Source organism: Vulpes lagopus, chromosome 4, assembly GCF_018345385.1.
Source record: "Vulpes lagopus strain Blue_001 chromosome 4, ASM1834538v1, whole genome shotgun sequence".
Lineage (NCBI taxonomy): Eukaryota > Metazoa > Chordata > Mammalia > Carnivora > Canidae > Vulpes > Vulpes lagopus.
The window spans coordinates 39,013,012-39,031,019 of NC_054827.1; the positions used below are offsets into that span (position 1 = coordinate 39,013,012).

The 18,008-nt window shown below is 51.6% G+C and overlaps 1 protein-coding gene across 5 annotated transcripts in view; it reads left to right on the forward strand.

Annotated features, from left to right (window-relative positions):
* The window catches only part of PTPRN2 (protein tyrosine phosphatase receptor type N2), a 723,182-nt gene that overhangs the window by 178,769 nt on the left and 526,405 nt on the right, over window positions 1-18,008 (forward strand). The window contains exon 1 of one of the 5 annotated variants that reach the window (XM_041753468.1): window positions 8,286-8,344. The exons of the other annotated variants lie outside the window; for them this stretch is intronic. The gene's annotated coding sequence lies outside the window, so the exon portion shown is untranslated. Of the gene's footprint in view, window positions 1-8,285; window positions 8,345-18,008 lie in introns of those variants that run through there. 5 annotated transcript variants of the gene reach the window in all.

Here is an 18,008-nt window from a genome sequence, read left to right on the forward strand (position 1 = left end):
GTGTGCTCAGACTTTCTGGATAATAGTGATTCTTTTATATTGGAGGATTTAAAAATGTTAATGACCATTGCTTGTTAGTGTCTATGCATCTCTTAAGGACTTAGACTTCTTCATGAGAAAGAAGATTCCTCTTGAGACAGTACGCTGCCACAGCCCCCATGTCCTGCCACCCAGGGCCAGGTTAATGTTTTGGTAAATTCCCATTCTTCTGGCACTTGAATGTAGATTGATGATACCTTTCTTTCTTCACACTCAAAGTTCTTCTGTGACCTTCTGTCTTGATAACTCTATTGAGAGTATTATTTTGACTCTTGAACTTCAAATTAAATTTTTAAAAAAGATTTTATTTATTTACTTGACATAGAGAGACAAGCAGGTAGAGGGAGGTAGCAGGGGGAGGTAGGCTCCCCATTGAGCAAGGAGCCCAACGCGGGGCTCGATCCCAGGCTCCTGAGATCATGACCTGAGCTAAAGGCAGATGCTTCACCAACTGAGCCATCCAGGTGTCCCTTCAAATTAAATTTCTGATACTCTGGCTACTTCACTTTTAACAATTATTTCTTGGATTCTCTGTGGGATATTTAGCATCTTTGCTTCCATGTAATTAATAAGAAAAGAAAAGCATGTACTCTACCAAGTGCTATACCTTAAACTGGCAACTCCATGGGCTCTTCTTTGGAAGGTTGTACTTCAAAATTTTAAGTGCATGTTACTTTCTGTTCTTTGATGAGAGTGATCCTATTTATATCATTGCTGTGTTCTGAAGCAAATATTGGTTCCATAGATTAAATCAAACAGGTAGATTCAGTAGTGGAAAAGCAATGCCTTGATCTATCTGTCATTTTGCCTATGATCATGTTTTTGGAATGAGTTATAAAAATAATTCTTCAAAGCTGTTTAATAAGAATTTTTTAAAAATTTATTTTATTTAAAACGAATTCTTTTTAAAAAGATTTTATTTGTTTATTTAATGAGAGAGAGAGAGAGAGCATGCATGAGTAAGGGGGAGCAGAGGGAGAGGGAGCAGACTCCCCATTGAGCAGGGAACCCAATGTGGGGCTCAATCCCAGACCCTGGGATCATGACCTGAGCCAAAGGCAGACATTTAACCCACTGAGCCCCCCAGGTACCCCAGATTAATAATTTTACATTAGGTCTGTCTTTTGAACTCTGGTCAGATGTTCGGTTCAGGAGATGTGTCTTCCAGGTACCCTGATATATTACTATGCACGTTAATGTTCTCCATGTAGCCTGCAGTGATAAACACTGATACACTAGGAGGATGTTCACAGGAGTGAGCGTTACTTATTAACATATTCTAAGAGGAAAGACAAGAGAGAAAAATGTCTTTCTCTGGGTAGAAAAAAGGCTTAAGCATTTCTTCTTTCCTACTGTGGTTTCCTGAGTGGGAGAAATGGGGTAGATTGGAAGAAGACAAGCGTTTATGGAGACCTTGCAGTTCAGTGTGGTCTCACCTACTTCATATTACAATTTGGGCAGGGTTACAAGGCTTGCCTAGGGTCCTCAGGGGGACCCTCAGGGGGGCAGTGGAGGTGGTTTTCACCCCAGGTGTCTGTTACCACAGCAGGGGACCCTCAGCTCTGAGATACAGTCCTGAGACCTTGACCTCCTTCATGACCCCTCGTGCTGCTGTACATGGGGCTTCTGGAGTTGCCAAGGCCATGTCCAGCTGCCTACAAATGTATCCCATCTGAGAGGCAGAGATTGGGCTCAGCTCATTGTGTTTCATCTTGAGGCCTGGCTCCCTGGGCCTCTTGTCAGGGGGCAGATTTGGCATCTACTTAATTTTAGAATCCGTCTCCCCGCAACCCATGTCCCAGAGAACCTGTTGTGGATATGTCATTTATCCTGTTGAAACCTGTGTTTCAAAGCATTTGCTTTCTTGTGCCGTTTCTCATGACTCCTCCCCCATCATCACCGTGAATTCGAGTCTAGACCTGCCTTCCCTTCCAAAATACTTAGCTGCTCTCAGATGCTGTCATAAACAAAACTTTTCATTTGTCCTGGGCCAGTAGCTAAGGGTGAAGTTGCTGGCCCAGGCAGAAAGTGTGTGTGTCATGTTATGAGACAGCTGCAGTGTGCTCCCGAGTAGCTGTGGAACCATTCACGTTCCCACCAGCGGAGTAGGACAGGACCAGTTGTACCTGGGCGCATTGTATGTAGCTTTCGGCTCCACGCAGTGGGTCTAGTATCTCATTATGGTGATCATTTCCTTACGACTCATGCTGTTGACCATGTCATCATGTGCTTACTTGTCATCCTGTCTCTTTGGTGAAGGCCAAGACACTTTAGATTCAACTCTTTCCCTCTCTTGGGTTTAAGAATATGTGCGTATTTTATTAACATGGATGATCCTAATAGTTACCATACTCATGATACTTTTCTCAGGGAAAATTGTAGTTTTTAATGGACTTAAGTCTATGGGATTTAGAAACACAAGAGATCCTGTCCGATCCCTGATGCTAGTGGGTCTGGCCTTCCTGTTGGCTCATGCCTGGTTGCTCTCCACCTTCTGCTGGAACGTCTGCTGTGGACATAAAGGTGGCCCCCATTCTCTGTGCCTGCCTCCCAGACGCTCAGTCAATATATGTTGAGTGAAGGGATAAACCAGCAAAGCAAGTGCACAGGAGCAAAACCTCTGCTGGAATGCTGGCCCCAGATGGCACCTGCTGGGAGCGATGAGGCCCTGAGCTCCCGCCATTCTAGCCTTGAGTATGGGAGCTGGTGTGGATCCGGTGGGTCAGGAGGATGAGGAGCCCCCTGTCACACATCCTGGTGCCCCCCCCCCCAAGGTGTGTTCTGCTTTTCTGACCTGCATGCCCTGAATGTCACCACAGCCTCGCTACCAGGTAGACCGCTGAATCTTCCCGTCTGACCATTCTGTGCATCTGCGGTGCTGCCAGGCTTTGTTTGCCATTTTGCTCCTTCATTTTTAAATAGGAAGAGACTGGATCCCTCTCCCTCCCTTTAGTTTATTATTTGTTGTTTACGTTTTTCCAGTTTTTCATATAGTAGAAATCTACATCTAAGCACAGTCCTGTGAACTTTTGCAAATACACACATCACGTTATCCCCTCCTCTATCAAGCCATCATCTGTAAGACTCCTTGTGTCTCTTTCCTGTCAGCAGCACAGCCAGGAAATGGCCTATCTCTCCTACTACACACTAGTCATGCCCGTGTTGACACATTGTGTAAGTAGCTTCCTCTGCACTTGTACATGGGTCCTGTTTCCAGCCCAGGTCACTGTGTGGGTGGCTCTGTGTCACAGTGGCTTCTACTTATTGTGGAGCCTCATTGCGCTATACTGACACACCACAGTTTAGAACCCTGTCTTCCTGTTGGATGTTCTCTTTTTTCAGTTTGGTTGTTAAGAAGAAAGTTCCTCTGAAAGTTCTCACATGATAGTTTTTACAGACATATGTTTCATTTCTCTGGGCAGGTATCTGGGAGCAGAATTGCTGGGTCCTGGGTATGTGTATGTTTATCTTTTGAGAAGGGCAGATGGTTCCCTGTGGTGGCGAGCTCTCCAGGTTTATCAGGAACCCATGTGTCTGTTTCTCCAACTTGTTACCGGTGGAGTTTTCCATCTTTGTGGTTTTAGCTGCTCTGGTTGGGATGTGGTGGGATCACATGGTGGTTTTAACTTCCATTCCCAATGGCCCAATGTAGTGTGGCCTTTTCTCAACCAAAGAGCTTGGCACACGGGCATCTCATTCTGATGCATTTGCTCCATAGTGGTTGGGTGCTACCCAGTGCAAGACAGAAGGCCAGGGGCAGCCTGGGTGGCTCAGTGGTTTAGTGCTGCCTTCGGCCCAGGGTGTGATCCTGGAGACCCGGGATCAAGTCCCACGTCGGGCTCCCTGGATGGAGCCTGCTTCTCCCTCTACCTGTGTCTCTGCCTCTCTCTCTCTCTCCCTCATGAATAAATAATAAAATCTTAAAAAAAAAAAAAAAAAGAAGACAGAAGGCCAGGCTGTCTTGGGAAGCAAACCTTGGAGCAGTAGGTGCATTCCTCACCACACTCTGGGTTCCCACTCTGGGTGGTCCCTTTGCCTAATGGGGCCACCCTGAGTTGTGTCTTTCTAGAACATGGTTGTCATTCATCTGGATGTTTCCGAATCCTGTTTTTCCCTTAGCTCCCATTTGTTGGGAGTTGGCTACAGTGGAGTATAATTCTCCATCTCAGAGATGGACAAATCACATTAATTCAACAGGCAACAGCAATCTCCAAACCAAAAAAAAAAAAAAAAAAACCAACAACAACCAATAACTGTGCCAGGAGAGACAGACTTTATTTGATCAGGTGGTACCTGGTGTATTTTTTACTCTGAGGAGATGAAGGGACTCTTAGTGAATATACGTGTGTTGCAGAAATGGTCTTGCAGCCTTTGGGTCAACTAGTTTACTAAAAAGGAATATATTTTTCTTTAAATCAATATAACTTGCTGAAGATGAATGTATTTAAGAACATGGTGGGTAATGCTGTGAAATTAATGTCATTCATACTCAGTTGGAATAGAAATGCCTTCAACCTTTTAGCAAAAGCAAGAGCAAATTATAGCAAAAATTTCATTTCAGAAGTCATCTTCATTTAGAATAGGCTGGGCCCCGAGGTCAAGTCATCAATTTTGATATTCTATTTCCATAATGCGATTCTGCAGTGTATGTGCATTATGATGGGAGCCACATTTGCTTCCATATTAGTTTTATAAATGGCTATGTTAATAGTCTTTTATAGACAAAGCTGCCTTTGGCTCCTATCAGCACAAGTTTCTTTTGCGTGAAAATACTTGATTTAAGATGCCCCTGGGTCTAACTCCTTGAGGTTCTGCTTTTGCTGAGCGCCGGGCCCTGATTGCCCACCTGTCAGTGGACTTGGTCCAGCTTCTGCCTTGATTTTCAGTAGGACTGTCCTGACTGGTTCTCAGTGTCTGGAGCCACCAAAAAGGCACTGTGTTTGGGGAATTTGGGCAGCTCCCACCGCCTGACCACTGACTGAGTGCTAGAGGGGCTATTTTGGACCCTGGCTCACCACACAGCTGTTCCTGCGTGTAAACAGTAGGCAAGGCTCAGTTCTTGTATCTTCACTTTTGCACCACAGATTCCTTGTCCTAAAATCATAGTTTTATTATTTATTATTTATCTGTGAAGGTCTCGTGGGGCTGAGCACCGGGAACAGCCCAGGCACTGGGGATGGATGGTGCGGCCCTGGGGTGGGGGGGGGTGCAGAACCCTGTCTTCCCCTCCCCATGAAGCTGCACTTACTGGACGTGCATCTCATGGTCCAGCTGACCGTTGCCAGCTCCTGGTTCCCTCTCAGGTCCTGATCGAGGACGGGAGAGTTTGGCGCTTTCTCAGGTGGGCTTGTTGTCTGACATTTGCTGTGTATGGAATTTTGTCAACTTGATATTTCTCTGATAATTTATCAGCCCGAGGTGTGACACTGGCAGGAATAAGAAATTTTTCTCAAGGTTTGGGACAAAACAAGAGCTATGAAGCATCAAGATCTGGTTATTTAAAGTGAGCACTCTCAATGTGTGCTACCTGAAGCTCCCATGACAGTTAGGGGACCATGGTCTGTCCTGGCTGGAGGCGGTGGTGGTTGCTGGGTCCCAGGAGGTCACCAGAGAGCTGGGTTCTTGAGTCAACACACAGTGTGAAACCTTGTCCTGTTACAGTAGTGGATGCAGCGTGTTCCTTAGACAAGGAGCAATCTTGATGTGGTTACCCCCCCACCGGAGGTTTGTGCTATATTATGATACATCGGTGGCTCCTGATGTCTGCCAGACCTGGTTTGCTCCTGAGTGTGCGCCGTGTCACTAGGTTGGTTCCCTGGGGTGCATCTAGGAGGGAAGGTCAGACTCGCATTCAGCCTGTAACAGCAAGAAAGTGGCCCCGTGTCAAGTGTCCGCCACTCGCACTGTTTTGCTGGCGCTCTTGGCTGTAGCCGCCCCGAAGATCGCTGGGGTCCTCAAGCCTCTAACATGAATTCAGGCTGTGGAAGCTGCATTTCCACGGGAAGGATGTGGATGTGCAGAGGGACCCCTGGCGGGAGAGGGTCCTCTGATGCCAGGAAGGTGTTCCCGGGGCGCTTTCCCACTCTCAGGGCAAAGCCTTCTCAGAACCTACCTGACCTGCCACTGCCTCCACACAGACCGCCCCTCTCGTCCTTGCCCCAGAGCAGCTGGATGGGTTGCTGCATGGACAGCTCCGCAGGACTCACACACAGCAAGTGTGCTCACCATGCGTGTGATGTCCTGGCTCGGTGTCCGTGGCCCTGCTCCCCCTGCTCCTGAAGGCCCCAGGCCCCTTCTGGATGAGCACCCGTCAGGCCCCATGACGCAGGAGCGCAGAGACCTCCTCTCACCCAGTCCTCGCCTTCTGGGTGGTGTGTGGGCTTGGAGGAGGCTTGGGGGAGGCCTGTTGGAGGCCACGTGGGAAGCGTGCCCAGCCCAACCCACCGACAGTGGCCTTGCCAGGGGGTGCCACGCCCTCTGGCAGGAGGAGGCTTCTCCTGATTGCCGTGTGGTGGCTCCCGAGTGGCAGGGCCATGTTGAGTTGGATCTTCGGGGTCCCCTGCAGCCAAAGTTTATCTCTGTCATCCTGTGTGAACTTGCCTTTCCTGGCAGTGCCCCCAGACCCTCCCCATCCACTGCGGCCTGTTCACATGCTACGTGGGAGAGAATGGCTGCCTGGCCTGTGACAGCCCTGCAGGAACTGCTTTGCTCGTTGCTCTCCTTGAGACTTCCTGGTTACTTTGCAGGTTTCTTTCCCATTACAAGGCCCCTGAAGCAGGAGCCAGCTGAATGGCAGCTGTGCTGGGACCTCCGGTGACCAGAGGCAAAGCAGAAAATCCAGGTGAAGGGCCCTGGCTGCAAGGACAGCTGGTTGTGAAAGAAAAGTGTCCTTGAAACGAGTCCCACCAGATGCGGCGGGAGGAATGCCCACGATGGCATGGCCTCCTGTCGGTCAGTGTGTGCCGGTCACGGAGGTGCTGCTGAGGCACCACGTGCAGAGAAACGAGGGCAGTGGGCACTGCGCAGGGTTGCTGTGGGAATTCCTCATGATTGCCAGCAGAGGCTGGTGTGAGATACTGACAGCCGATGTGTGTCCTGCTGCTTCTTCCAGTAATGATCGTGCGCGCATGTGTGTGCATGTGCACATGTGCCTGTGCGAGTACATGTGTGCACCCACAGAAGCTTCATTCATCAAGGAGATGACTCTGCTCACTGCCACTCGTCATGGGTTTTCTGCCCGGGTAGATGCCGCTCAGGGCGGGGCAGGTGTGTTTCCCAAGCACTGCAGCTGGTTGACCAGAACTCTGAGAATCATGGAATAGATGTACCATGATTTCTTATGTAAAAAGATGGGGAAGGATGGGAGGAGAGAAAGGAAAAGTCTCACTCTGTGGGTTAGAAGCAGCTTAAAAAGTCTCATTTTTCAAAAGTGCCAAGTCTAGCTGCTTGGAGCCCTGACAAATCCCCAGTGACCATTCCAGCAAGTGGAGACTTTTTCTTCTGGTTGTGGGCCTCCCACAAGGCGCTTCCAAGGGGGCATTTCCACCCGTGTGCCTTCCGGTGCCTTCTTCCTTTCCCCAGTCCTCACTGACCCAGAACTGGGGTATTGCAGATTGCCTGTGAGGGGCAAGGGATGATGCATGTGGGGAGAAATCACCCTGAACCGACTCTCACTTTAGGACAATGACAGGAGTGTGTTTAAGGTGAACACAGAGAAACACGGACTCAACGAATCTGTCACCGTAGCCAGCGCTTCAGCTCTGGCTCTTGTTCTTTCCTCGTAGAAGTCAAGCCTGTGGATCTACAGATAATAGTTCTTGGCAGGGGTGTGTATATTTAAAGATAAATGTGTCATGGTGATCTGTGTGCAGAGAACCCAGACAGCGGGTGTCAGAGGCGGGCCCCCACACATCAAGGGCATGGGCGATGGCTTCTAGCTGTATGGGCAAAGCTCAAGTGGCTGGATGCCTGAGCAGGGAATTATGCATGGTGAGCCTTTTGCACGGTCTTTCAGTGTGAAGTTTGATGTTTAATTGAACATCTACCCAGCTTTAATACGAACTTCTTTATTAAACTTACATGTGACTCTCTGCCTCTTTACTTCTATTCTCAGATCTTGGGCAATATTTAAAAATTGATTTGCTACAATCTGGAAGAATGGATAAATTCCTAGAAACACACAGCCTTCTAAGCCTGAATCATGAAGAAATAGAAAATCTGAATAGATTGATTATAAGTAATGACATTGGAGCACTGATTTAAGAACTTCCCCAAAATAAAAGTCCAGGACCAAGTGGCTTCACAGGTGAATTCTACTAAATGTTTAAAGAAAAGTTAGGACCTATCCTCCTCAAATTATTCCAAAAGATGGAAGAGGAAGGAGGGCTTCCAAACTCATTTTTCGAGGCTGGCATTGCTCTAATTGTGAAACAGGACAGAGCTATCACAAAAAGAGAACTACAGGCCAATGTCTCTGATGAACATAGATGTAAAAAATCCTCAATAAAATACCAACAATACATTAAAAAATATCATTCAGCACAATCCGTGGGATTTACTCCAGGATTAGTTCAACATCCACACCTTAATCAACATGATTCACCACATGAATAAGATGAAGGTTAAGAATCATATGATCATCTCAGTAGACACAGAAAAAGCATCAACAAAATTCAACATCCATGCATGATAAAAAAAAACTCTTAACAGAGTGGGTACAAAAGGAACATTTAACTATAACAAAGTCCACTTATGACAGCCCATAGCTAACGTCATAGTCATACTTATCATACTCAGACAAAGCCTTCAGTCTGAGATCAGAGACAAGACAGGGATGCCCATTCCTACCACTGTTATTAGACATTGGACTAGAAGTTCTAGACACAGCAATTAGGAAATAAAAAGCATCCAAATCGGAAGGGAAGAAGAGACACTGTCACTATTCGCAGGTGGTCTGATGCTGTAGACAGATTCTACCAAAACACTATTAGAATGAACGCATGGATTCAGTAACACTGCAGGATGCAAAATTAACACAGATAAACTGATTGTGTTTCTAGATGTGATAGTGAGCTCTCCGAGGAATAAGAAAAACAATCTCATTTATAGTCACATCAAAAATAATAAAATATTTAGAAATATATGTAACCAGGGAGATGAAAGACCTGTACTCTGAAAACTGAGATATTGATGAAAGAAATTGAAGAAGACATAAACAGGAAGATACTCTGTCTTCATGGATTGGAAGAATTAATGTTAAATCTTAAATCATGGCAGTAAAAGGCCAAATAACTAGTGTATAAAGGAATACTCACCTTCATTAGTAGCCATTGCAAATCAATAGCCACATGCAAATGAAAGGGAGTTATCACTTCATATCCATCAGTTTGGAAAAATGAGGAAATCTAAACACAGAGCATTGGCAGGGAGACAGGAAAGGAGGGGTGTCTGTCCGCTACTGGGGCATGGGGAGAGGTGCATGTGTCCAGCAGCAACCTGGACGATTCATGTGGTGAATCAGTGCTTGGTGCTTGGTGACTTCCAGAATGTGTTCACCGTGACCCTGTGTCCTCCGGCAGCGCCCCCCGCCCCTGGCTGAGAGTGTGCCCCAGATGTGTGCAAGTTCTCGGGGTTCCTGAAAGCTGTCCCTGCGAGTACGAGGTGGTCCTCACAACACCGAGGTAGCAAAGTAGAAGAGACTTCTCACAGCTTTTTAAATCCTGTATCAATCCATGTAGGCCTGGAGTATGAAAATATATACCTCTCCTCTCTAGAAGCTTTTTGAAAAAACAGTGTGCCTATCATCTACTCTCTGTAGGAAAATAAAGCATACTTGCCAACCTGGAACAAGGAACAAAAATAACATCTCACACTTGCAAATGTGTTATTTTCTTACAGAATTAAAAGGAATTTTTCTTACACAGCTGAATGCTCCCTATAAACCAAGGCACTAAATATCTTAGTCTTATTTGAATGTGATAGCAATGTACTTTGAGATGTTATTTAAGGAATCTGGAATAATTTATTCAAACTGCAGACCTAAAAAAATAAATAAAATTTTAAAAAGAAAACCCTGCAGACCTTACACTGTTATTGTCATGACAGTGTGATGACAGCAGGAGAAGGCAGCTTTTCCTAAGGCTATACTTACTGGGGTCATTTAATAACAGTTCACCTCTGAACCATGTTGCGGCCCTATTAGGTAAGTCCTGGGCTCCCCAAAATTACACACACGGGTGCTCTGAGTTTCACCAGGTATGAGGCTCTGCATGCTCGAAGCACTTTAAGGAAAGGTTTAGCTCTTGTAAAGGTTTCTGATAATATTGTAGAACTGTCCTTCAGAAGGGGCGTGTCTCACGCACACACTTTCCAACAGTAATTATGTGGCTTTAAAGTGGACGAGCCTGTCATGCTCGTTACACAGCAGCGACCCAAATCAGCATCACACGAGACCTGGTCCGATGGGCAAACTTGTCATGTTACCTTAGTTGGCAGCTCTGTAATTACAGATAAAGTAGGAGAGTTGTTCCTTTGTGTGTGTCCAGTGATGCTGCTGATGGAGCAGCGTTACACCAGGAGCACCCGGGCTGGGGGCTCCTTCTGCCTGTCTCTGCTTTCCAGCTCCATGGACATGGTGACGTTTAGTCGGGGCTGGGTGGCCGTCAGCTGGCTGGGCGTCTGGGAGGCGGCGGCAGGCTCGGTGCCACACTCGGCTCTCCAGGGCCCTGGGCCAGGTGGGGGGTGGTGGCTTCCACACCTCTCCTGTCTGCAGCTGGATCGTGCTTTCATCAGAGGGGTCGGTGGTGGTATAAATAGGGATGACCTGTATGCAGAGAGAGCAAGGGGAGACCAGACACTGGTGAGAGGGAGAAGGAGCCTGAGTACCAAGCAGGGAGGTGAGAACGGAATTGGATGGACGGGGAGAGGTCAGGAGGTGGGCCCAGGGCAGGCGCTGGATGTGCTCCATGCTATTGCTGAGAACATGCACTGGATGGCTCTGACGTGGACGCCAGGAAGGCCCAGTTTGTGTCGTGGCCCCAGGATGACCAGACATCGGTAGGGTGCAGGTCGTCTACCCCACCTGAGGGTGCCTCCTTCCAGAGCCCCAGTGGGGTCCCTGGTGAGGCTCAGGGGGCACCAGAGGCCAATCTCCTGGTGACTTTGCATCCACATCTGCGCCAGGACCTCTCCGGAGGGTCCCCTAGTCTGACCCTCCCTACGAAGGGTCAGGACCCCACTAGCAGTGCCTGCACTGAAGTAAGACCAACTCTGATATCAGAAGGCTTGCAGGAAGCTGCTCTCCGAGAGCAGGGCTCCCTTGGCCTGAAAATTAGACCCCAGGCCTTGGAGTATCCCAAGTAGCTGGAATCCTGTTGGAGGCATCTGTGCCACCCTGGGTGTGAGTGGAGACTTGGCCTCCCTGTCATCCTGGTGTATACGGATGCAGCTGGTGGCCGTTAGAGGTTGCTCTGTGGAGAGCTGGGTCAGTGAGACCCCGCATGGGTGCACTTACCCTTGGACGCTCCACTCCGAAGTGTCTTACGGGTCATGAGGTCTGAGGGGACGCGCCCACCTATTCGTGAATTTCCTTTATATTAAAAACTATCAGAGAAAGGAAAGCAGTTTCACCAGGCTCCTTGGTTAATGAGAGCAGGTTGCATGTCGGGCGCTTTCCTTAGGCATCTGGGCTCTTGCACGGCCTGCCATTCTTAATCATATTTTAATTTTCAAATAAATTGCTTTCATTATCCTTTCATTTACAATACTGTGTGTGCATCACTGCTCATTAATGTTTGTCAGCACTTTGCTGCGGTGGGTCTTTAAATAGCCATGGCTACAGTGCCGTAATTAAGGATGATCCATGTTGGTTTACAGGGATTATTATTTTTTGTAGTCTTTGGGAAAACAACCTTAGAGGGCTGCTGAAATTGGGCCTTGCAATGGAAACACTTGAAGGCCACATGAGGATGGGAACTGTCCTTGACCTTGATCTGGAGAAGGTTTCCATGGTTCCCCTGGTCCCTTCATCAGAAGGTTCATCTGGTGTGTCTGGCACGGCTGGCGTCGGGCACGTGTTCCTGGTTGTCAGCCTCACCGAAGATCTCTTGCCAACACAAAACCAAATTAAGTTGTTTTTGTAGATCCATTATTAACTCATTCCCCTCAAGAGCTGACCTATCCAGATTGGAAACCAAGATATTTTAAAAGTGAAGAGCTTTCTACTGGATATGCTTGTTTCTAATGAAATTTCGGGATGTTGATAATGTATTTCCATCTCTGCATGGATCAGTTTGGACTGTTGGGGTTCTGGGGTGTGGGCTGGTCAGAGGCCTTCTATTGCTCTTCCTGAAGTGGGGGCATGTCTTCTGTTCAGTTTTTCATTCACTCACTCAATTTTTTTTTCTCACTCTTAAAACACTGCAATAAAATAGACCTATGAAATGTACCGTCTTTTTTTTTTTTAATTTTTAAATTTTTATTTATTTATGATAGTCACAGAGAGAGAGAGAGAGGCAGAGACACAGGCGGAGGGAGAAGCAGGCTCCATGCACCGGGAGCCCGATGTGGGATTCGATCCTGGGTCTCCAGGATCGCGCCCTGGGCCAAAGGCAGGCGCCAAACCGCTGCGCCACCCAGGGATCCCTGAAATGTACCATCTTAACCATTTCTAAGCTCGCTGGTCAGGGCACTAAGTGCATTTGCACTGAGGTGCAACTGTCCCCGCCATTATCTCTGGGGTGTTGTCATTGTCCCCAGCTGAGACTCCGTCCCCATCAGACACTGCCCCCAGCCCCCTCTCTATACCCCGTGTCTATGGATCTGACAGCTCCAGGAACCTTGGATTCTGGAACCATGCAGCCTCTGTCCTTTTGTGTCTGGCTTGTTTCATGAGCACAGTGTCCTTCAGGTTTATCCATGTCATGGCAGTTGTCAGGAGGTCCCTCCTCTTTTAAGGCTGGATGCTATTCCATTGGGTGGATCCAGCACGTTCTCTTCACCCATCATCTGTGGACATAGGTGTGCAAGTGTATCTTTGAATCCCTGCTTTTGATCTGATTAATTCTTATGAGGTCATTTCTGTGGGCCAAGCATTGTGGGAGATGGGACCCAGCCTTCCATCGTCAGAAGGACTCAGGTGGGCGATCAGGTGATTCCAGATGCAGGGCTCGCAGGGCTCGGGGTGGGGGTGGGACGGGTGATGCTGAGGTCAGAGGAGAGAGTCCTGGGGGAGGGAGGCACAGCCCCCACAGCGTTCCCAGCCTCACACACTGAGGTGGATGGATCAGCTCCCAGCCTATGTGGTGGATAATTGGCCCAGACTCCAGATGGTAGTAGTTGTTTCTAGTAGTGAAAAGTTATTTTAAATACAGAAATGTGCTTTGTACAGACAGAATTGAGTTTCTTCTAATAAGTTAGTATTTCCTAAGACTTTGGGCTCACACCTCTGGGCAGGCTCTCTGAAGCCTATTTCTCCTCAATGACCATGCACTGGGGAAGGTACACGGAGGCAGCCATGCTGCTTCACAGGAAGACATTTGGGGGAAGGACAGGCTTTCAAAACTGGGCCATTCGGCCGGCAGGACGTGCGCCCACCACCCTCTGCCCATAGTGGGCTCCCTGACGTGGAGGCCATGAGGGGTTGGACAGGCCCTCCTGGGTCTCCTGGACTTGGTGGCCGTGTTTCCTTGGTGTTCCAGGCCCCTGGGGTCTTGGGATCACCCGACCCCATTGTGCCAGTGCCGGTGGCTCGCTAGGTCACGGTGGTCAGTGAGGACAGCATGGCCACGTGGGCATCGCTGTCTTGCCACGTTGGCAGAGGACCAGGCCCTGGTGGGCCCAAGGGCAGGACTTGGATTTGGGGCTGGGGGCCGCAAGGCCGTGCGGAAGGATGCGGCTCCTGGCCCTTCCCACAGGCCACCCCTCCACCAGGCCCCATGTGTCCTGCCAGTGAGAACAGGGCCAGGGGCAAGGAGTGGAGGGGGCCCTGGGTTGGGTCACAGGAGGTCAGGGTGTCCTCCTGAGGCTCATGCGGGGGCAGGCCCTGCAGGTGACCCAGACTCCAGGCTCTAGGGGTGTCCAGGTGGCTGGGACCTGGCTGTGCCCCACGCCAGGTTGGAGGGCACAAGTGTGGGTGACTTGGAAGGTGGGACCTGCATCCTGAGGAGCTTCCTGAAGCCTGTGAGAGGCGAGGGGGTGGGGTAGGGGAAGGAGGGAAGGAGATGGAGCAGGGGGAGGAGGGGAGGGGTGGGGAAAGGCAGGGGGGAAGAGGGGGAGAGTGGAGCAGAGAGGGCTCCCCACACAGTGAACCTGGCTGATTCGCATGCACCCATGGGCTCCCTTCCTCTCCCCTCCTTCTGTCTCTTGTCTCCACCCCTCCCCGTCTCCGTCCCCCCCCCTCAGGTCTCTGTCCCCCCTCCCAACCTGGGCAGTAGCCCTTCTATTGCTGGAGTCTCTGGGTGCAGGGGTGAGGGATGGATGGCTGCCAGCACCCGTCAGAGGACGACTAAGCATCTCTTTCCCCTCATCCTGCATCATGTGCCATTTTCCTTCCGTGCTGCTCGCAGCCCCCATGCCAGCCTCTCGGTTCTTGTCTGAATAGTCGATGGAACGTTAGGGGCTGATAAGAGGAGCGGCAGGTTACCTGGCAACGGGCTGGAGCGCAGGGCTGCTGATGGGGAGATTAGCCGCAGATAAACCGCCTCCTTCCTCCCCTGCTGCTTATCTGTGGACCCACAGCAGACACAGCCCGTGGGGTTGGGTGGGGCCTGAGCTCCTGACTCTGAGGCCAGGGGAGCACTCTGGGGCCTGCCTGCTGGGGAGGGGGGATGCACCCCTGGGGATGCTCGTGTGGGACCCTCCCTTGACCTGGCCCCAGGTGCCTGCTCGGCTCGTAGTGGGGGCTGTACCCCTCCGGTTGCCTCTGGGAACAGAGCATGGCAGGCATCCTGGAAGTGGAGCTGCTGTGCTCGCCCGACCTAGGTCCTGCAGGAAAGCAGGGCAGGCTTGGGGCTTCACAGCGGAGGCACTTCAAGTGGGCATGCCGCCTGCAGAGGCCTGCACACGGGCCGGGCTGGTCTGGGTGCTGCCTCTTCTGTGTCCTAACTGGGTGGTGCTCCCAGCAGCCTCCCTGGTGTGGGTGGGAGGCTTGAGGCCCAGCTATGGGGGAGCACACCTCCTGCCAATGGCCCAACCACTGGACTTGGGCGCAGAAAACGCATTCAGACCACTCGGCTCCTCCCATGATGTTCAGAAAGAAGCAAACACAGCAAACGCCAAGGCCTCACCGACCAGAGAGACTGACCAGCAGAGGACGGTTACCCAGCATGGCCACAGGGCCAGCTCCTCCTGCCCAGGGTGCTGGGAGGCCACTGTGTACCCAGCGGCTGGACCCCCTGAGGCTGCAGCTCTGGGCTGGGAGGGCTGCTCCACTCTGGGCCCTCGTGCGCCGACGGGCACAGTGACAGCCTTTCTTGGATCTAGGGACCTGGGTTCAGGCAGCTCATGGCCCAGGTGCTCCCTGCAAACAGCACTTGAACCAGGAGAAAGGCCCCCAGGAAATACCTCCTCCCGCGGGTACACCATGGGGAGCTGGGGCCTGGCGTCTTCGGGCTGCTCTCGTCCCTGCCATTTGCTCCATGGTGTTGCCCCGTGGTGAACACAGAGGACGGCAGTGACCGTGGGCGTGGACCCTGAGCCCTGCCGTGGCAGCGAGAGCACCAGTTCTGGCCAGTGGCCCGTGGCACTGTGATGTCCCCACTCAGGCCCTGACTGTTGTTTCCTCCTGTTGGCGGGCACCTGGCTGCCGGAGCATCCTGGCAGGGTTGTGGGGTGGGGGTGGGGCGCCTCGGGCAGCCTGCTGGTCCCCGACGCAGGCCCATGCTTTCTCATCTACACAGCATGAGGGCCTTAGGGACGTGCACACCCTGTTGTCTTCCACTGGAAGCAGAACCCAGTTTATTCTTCAGGTGCATGGCCCAACCTGCCCACCTGCTCCCCGGGGCCATGGGATGAGCCGACAGCAGGGCCATGGTGTCAGGAATGAGCTGCGGCCGGCAGAGCCTGGAGCGCGAGGGGGCCGATAGCACAGGATGTGAGTGTGTCCATTCGCATGTGCATTCCTGCTCACACCTGCTTGGTGACAGTAAGAGGGGAGCTTACTCGGCGGGAAGGGCTCGTGCTTTGAGGCTCAGCATGATTCACGTTTGTGTATCAGTAAGGGCAGCCTGCGCCGGCTGCTCTCCCTGGGAAGCCCTGGGGCCCAGAATGTTCCATCCTGGTGATTCCACTGCTCCAAACGCTGCAGGGCCACCCTCCTCCCAGGGGTCAGAAATCAGAAGTCAAAATGCAGCTGCACGTGACAGCAAGGCTGTTTGGACCTGATCCTGCTTGGTTCTCCAGGCAAGCAGCAGCAGCAGAATGTCCTTCTGGGCATGGCTGTGCAGACATCTCAGCATCGATGGCGGTGGCTGCCGGAGACAGGGGCAGGGGCACCTTCTCTTTGCAACACCAGAGGCTCCTCTGCTGCGTCCCTGCAGTTTTCTCCGCGGCCTGCATCTGAAGGCTGGAAACGAGGTTCTCGAGTCATGCCGCGCATGCTCCCCAGATCCGCATGAGTTCAGGAAGCTGGTTCCGAGTGATCATTCTTGGAGGGCTTTCCAGAGCCGACTGCACCGTCCCCACCTAAAGGTGTCCCACGCAGGTCCCCAGTGCCTAGGGCAAGCTGGGAGGAGTCCTGGCATGCTGAGTGGAGCTGGCCTCTCCCTCAGACACAGACCCTGTGCTCTGGGCCGTCCTGTGCGCAGGCACTGCAGCTCGCAGCGTCCCGGGTTGTGTCTGAGCCTGGGGTCTGGTGGGCCAGGGTCTGCGTCCCACCTGGAGCTCAGCCGGGGCAGTATCTGTGGTAGGTGGGCTGCTGGGTTCCTCCTCCCCGGGTGTGACTTCAGGCGATGGAGGACGCTGTGGCCAGAGCAGGTGTTTGAGGGCAGGATGATTCCAGGAAGCTGCTTGTGTGCCACAGGGTCTGTGCAAGGCCTGGGGCTCCTTGCCAGATGGGGCCCGGCTGCCTCCCGGTTCCCGGAGCCTCACAGGTGCCGCCACTGTATGCTCTGCACCCCAGGCCAAGCACTGTCGGAAGATGGAGGTGCCACCGCCGCCTGCACCCTGGCCCTCCTGGAGCCGTCGTACTGGGGCCTCTCTGGTCTTCACTGACCACTGAGCGGGCAGCCTGGCTTCCCAGGCTCCTGTGCGACCAGCCAGCCGACACTCCCAGAGCCCCTATGTCAGGTCCCAGGGGGTGTCAGCTGGATTCACCCCTGATGCAGATGCCGTGAGCAGTTGTTTACTGTTGACATAGGGACATGTTGTCGGGGGGCAGACGTGAGGTGGCCCTACTTCTCCGTGACAGGCTGGAATCGCCACCCTGTCACACCAAGAGTCCTCGGAGCAAAGCGCACTGTCTCCAGGTGCTTGCGGCTCAGACAGCCCTGGGCTGCTGGACGCCTGCCCTCGGCCCCAGGAGGCTGTGGAAGAGCAGCTGGGAGCCTGGGGCCTCTCAGCCCCCTCAGGTAGGCAGTGATTGTGTAGTGCCCTGGCCTTGCCTCCTCCAGAAAGCCCTCTTGGATCAACCCTGACTTCTTCAGCACATTGGGCTCTCTCTGGGCATGTGCAAGTCTCTTCAAATGTGGGGGGTGGTGTTTCCCTGAATTCCAGTGGCTGGGCCCGGCGTGTGGACAACAGCATAGGTGGGCGCAAAACCTATGCTCATGGTCTAAGCTACAGTTAATTCGAACTCGTCTGGTGATTGGACGTGCACACTGCCCCCAGGCGCACCTATCGCCAGGCGGGTTGTGGGGGTGGCACTGGCAGCAGGTGTAACTGGTCTCAGGAGCCCACGCAACTGCTCCCTGTGGACGTGGCCCTTGCCAAGTGGGCTGGCTTCACCCTGTTCCTCTCTGAGCACGGGCTCGTTT